Source organism: Gorilla gorilla, chromosome 15, assembly GCF_029281585.2.
Source record: "Gorilla gorilla gorilla isolate KB3781 chromosome 15, NHGRI_mGorGor1-v2.1_pri, whole genome shotgun sequence".
NCBI classification, from domain to species: Eukaryota; Metazoa; Chordata; class Mammalia; order Primates; family Hominidae; genus Gorilla; species Gorilla gorilla.
Genome location: NC_073239.2, coordinates 77,534,141 through 77,539,073, shown reverse-complemented (window position 1 = coordinate 77,539,073; position 4,933 = coordinate 77,534,141). Strand labels below are relative to the sequence as shown.

General features: G+C 37.0%; 1 pseudogene; it reads left to right on the top strand.

Moving 5' to 3' along the window:
• Window positions 1–549: 549 nt before the first annotated feature.
• LOC134757185 (small ribosomal subunit protein uS8-like) lies at window positions 550–938 on the top strand (annotated as a pseudogene).
• The last annotated feature ends 3,995 nt before the right edge of the window (window positions 939–4,933 follow it).

Genomic DNA, 4,933 nt, shown 5'->3' with positions numbered 1-4,933 from the left:
CTTGCTACACCTACCTATTCACTTCTAGCTTTTCCTAATGTTTTCTTAGTTTTGCAGAGCAGTATATGATAGACAATACAAATTATCAAAACACTACCTCCGATTTATCTAATTGTTTCTCCTGAAGCATTTGGCATGATTTCACATGTACAATTTCATCAGAATTTATATGACATTTCTGTCAAAGAGTTAGGGAATGACAGGTGCTACTATTCCCATTTTTTGTTAGGAACAAGAGTGACCCACAGAGTTAGTAAATATCAGAACCAGGGCTAGAATATAGGTGTTTTTATTTCTATCCAAACATATGAAAAAGAAAGAAAGACAGATCAAAGGACAAGGAAGGGTGTAGAAGAAAGACCAGCAAAGAAAAAGTAAAATGAGTTTGTTTACTTATTCCTTCAAGAAACTAAAAAAAATCATCTTCAGTGTTCCCATTCCTGAGACTACATGATGAATGATGAATGGTTACATGCCAGGAGCCAAAGCTCTAGTGGGAGAGGCATTCCCATAAATATTCCAGTATACACATTTTCTTTCCATGCTGCCATAATTGTGCACATGAATGTCTTGGCTGATGCTCTCAAGAGCATCAACAATGTCGAAGAGAGACAAACCCCAGGTTCTTATTAGGCTGTGCTCCAGAGTCATTATCCAGTTTCTAACTGTGATGAAACATGATTACATTGGCAAATTTGAAATCATTGATGATTTCAAATTGGGAAATTGTTGTGAACCTCACAGTCTGGTTAAACAAGTGTGGAGTGATCAGCCCCAGATTTGATGTGCAACCTAAAGACCTAGAAAGATGGCAGAATAATATGCTCCTGTCTCATCAATTTGGTTTTATTGTGCTGACCACCTCAGCTGGCATCACAGACCTTGAAGAAGCAAGACAAAAACACACAGGAGGGAAAATTCTGGGATTCTTTTTCTAGGGATGTAATACATGCTTATAAGAAAAATGCCTCAATGGACCAAAAAAAAATTGCAGTATAATGGAAGAATTAAAGAAGTGCCATGGGAGAAATAGTGAGCAAAATGAATTATAACATTAAAATTTTTTTTTTTTTGAGACGGAGTTTTTGCTCTTGTTGCCCAGGTTGGAGTGCAATGGGCTCACTGCAACCTCCACTTCCCGAATTCAAGCGATTCTCCTGCCTCAGCCTCCTGAGTAGCTGGGATTGCAGGCATGCGCCACCACGCCTGGCTAATTTTGTATTTTTAGTAGAGACAGGGTTTCACCATGTTGGCCAGGCTGGTCTTGAACTCTGACCTTAGGTGATCCGCCCACCTCGGCCTCCCAAAGTGCTGGGATTACAGGCATGAGCCACCGCGCCCGGCCTACATAAAATATTTTTTGCTGATGGTCTCACTTTCTCAATTCCAAATATCTAAGATCTTCTCATTTGTTTGTCTTGTAGTGGATACCATGTATTATCTGATGTTACTATTTTGTATTCAGGCACCACTGTCTCTTAATACTATTTTGCCCACATTTTGGTATAAGATTTCTTGATTTTTCTCTAAGGAACCTTTGAGATCCTCTCTTAGCCACATTTTGCCAGTGAAGTCATTTTAAACTTCCGAGTTTTCAATTTCATGCTCTTATAATTATGGGATGTAGAGCAGGATAGGACTACAGGAGATTGTCCAACCCTACCCCTTGGACTCTATCACTATGGCAAGCCTTGATGAAGCACTATGTTGTACTCATGGACTTCCAAAACTGTCAGCTTTCCACATTATAACCTAGCCAATCAATGAATAACTGACAGGCCAAATACTCTTACACTTGCCTAGTTAAAAAATATATATTTCAGAAGACCTTGTTATAGGGTTAAAAAGTAGAATTGGTTGGATTTGAGTGAGGAAAAGGCATAGTAACTAATGTGACTTATTTAATAAAATATAATTAATCCCCTCCACCTAATGCATCATGCTACTTCGTGTGTGTGTGTGTGTGTTCATGGGTGAATTGTCAAATAACAAATCACTGCTACTTCCTTACATTTGAGGTATGATGGCTCACCTATTCATGTGGTCCATTTGAAGAGGGAAGTTCACCTAATACACATCTATTCAAAAAGCATTTATTGAGTACTTAGAATATTTAAGGCACCTTTTGATACGTGGGGCATACATATAGAGGTACCCAGCTCCCAGGGTGGTGGCACCATTTAAATGAATTAATAAGATAATGTGTTTATGTGAAGGCCATTTTATAAATTATGAAGTGCAAGCAAAAATTCTACTATTGTTACAAAAATAAAATCCATAAACCTTTTCCTATTGCCTGTTTGGCATAGAAGTGAAATCGTTTCAAATTTGCCCCTTTACAAGCCCCGGGCACGTGAGAATGCACTAAATCTGGCTTGGACTTGGTTCACTGTCTTAGATCTCAGAAACTGTGGGGACTATGATTGTGACAGTACCATTCATCTTGTCTTCTGTAAACTCACAGTTATAACTTTTCTCCAATTTGGGTATAAGAGGAAGACGAGACTAGTTTTGCCTTTTGAATCACGCAGCCATCAAGTAACTTGGATTTTCATCCTCACTGATTTCCTTTGCAAAATGCCCTTGAATGTCAGGTGTGGGCAGAGAAACCACGGTAGGACTCTCTCCTCTTGCAAAGCAAAGTGGAGTGTTACTGTCATAACAAATGCATCTTTTCTTTTCCTCTAGTTTTCATAAATGCCCAGGTGTATAAGCAAATGTCCTCGGACTCTCTGTAGCTTGCTCAAGGTTGTAATAATTTTTATAGTTTTTATTTTAAGGTCTCTTTTATTTTTCTCCTAAATCCTGTTATGTGGCCTGCCCAGGAAAGATGCTTATTTTCAAAATATAGGTACAGAAAAAGTAAGGCTCCATATGTGGAAATCAGTGACAACTCAACCTTTTTGGGCTTTGTTTTCAATGTAGGAATTGTACACCTTGGTTATGGTCTGTTAGTTGTTCTAAAATTTTTGCTACAAATTAGTAATGACCTTAGTTGTGCTTGGCATTGGAAACAGCAGAGAGTAATGCACATTTTATCCTACAGAGTAGTTCCAGCTGGTGCTGAATGGAGCAACCTGACTTCTAAACAGTGTTTATTGCAAGGGTAATCTTACATCATTGCTCTATTGTCCAAGGTTAATTGTCAATTTGCTTTTAAATGTTATGCAAAAGTATTGGCTTAGCTGTAGAAAACTTCATCTTGGGAAATTTGACCCTCCTGGAGATGAATAATTAATGTCCTATGAAATCACATGCCTGAAAGAGAATTCTAAAGTTCACCATGACCATCCTTTTTTCTCCTAAGTGTATTCTATTTTTAAGAATTCCTGGAAACAACTCTATGTTAAAAAAGAAGCAAAGATTTAAAAGCAAACATGCTGAGAAAGTATTTACAGAAAACATTATAGACAAAAGATGGCTACTTTTGTTATATAAAGAGCTTTACATAAAGTTATAAGAAAACCATTAAGAATACATTAGATAAATGGAGTAAAGATATGCACAAAATTTTACAAAAGAGAGAGATCAACTAATAAAACTGGAAAATGGGTCAGTCTCACAAGTGTCATAAGCATATCATAACTAACAGGTACTTTTTTGTTTTTTTGCTGATCAAGTTAGCACAGACTTGAGTTTATAATACTGTTGAGAATATGGTGAAATAGGCACTTGTTCTATGTCACTTGTGGATGCATAAATTCTTAAGATTTTTTTGCAAGGTAAGTTGGAAAACTGTATCAAGATTCTTAAAAATACTCTTAGCCTATTTTCAGTAATTCCACCTCTAGAAATCTGTTATAAAGGCATATTGTTACTTAAAACATATAATGCATAAATATGTTCAAATATAATAGCAAAAAATTGGAACCACAATTAACATGTTCAACAGTGAGAAATGGGTAAATAAACTATGGTCTATTTGGTATATCATTGAGTAATATTGTAATGTTAAATTGCAAAAGCATTCACAGAAAGACAAATATCTATCTGAGGTACCTAGAGTAATGAAATATACAGAGAAGGAAAATAGAATGATGGTTGCCAGGCACTGGGGGAGCCAGTAATGGTCAGTTATTATTTAATTGGTAGAGAGTTTTAGTTTGGGATGATGAAAAAGTTCTGGAGATGGTTAGTAGTGATGGTTGCACAACAAAGTGAATGTACCTAATGTCACTGAATTGCACATTTAAAAAAGCTAGAATGTTATATATATTTTATCACAATAAAAAAAGCAAGATCTTTGTAACAGCATGAGTAATGTTTGTTGTATATTGTATGATTTTATTTTTAAAAAGCAGCAGCATACGTGCTCTGTGAAAGACACTGTCAAGAGAATGAGAAGATAAGTCACAGACTGGGAAAAATATATGCAAAAAACTATTGGATATGACTGTTATCTAAAATGTACAAAGAGCTTTTACTACTCAAGAATAAGAAACAACCTGATTAGAAAATAGGCAAAAGGTGGCCGGGCACGGTGGTTCACACCTGTAATCCCAACACTTTGGGAGGTTGAGGCGGGTGGATCACCTGAGGTCAGGAGTTGGAGACCAGCCTGGCCAACATGGTGAAACCCTGACTCTACTAAAGATACAAAAATTAGCCGGGTGTGGTGGTGGGTGCCTGTAATCCCAGCTACGCGGGAGGCTGAGGCAGGAGAATCGCTTGGACCCTGGAGGCAGAGTTGCGGAGAGTGGAGCTCACACCACTGCATTCCAGTCTGGGCCACAGAGTGAGACCCAGTCTCAAAACAAAACAAAACAAAAAAATGGCAAAAGACCTGAATAGACACCTCACCAAAGAATATGTACATCATCTACCAGCATCTATCTATTATATATAAAATATATTATATATGTGTGTGTATACATATATATATATATATATATATATACACCCCCACACTGATGGGAAAATGCAATAGCTTGTA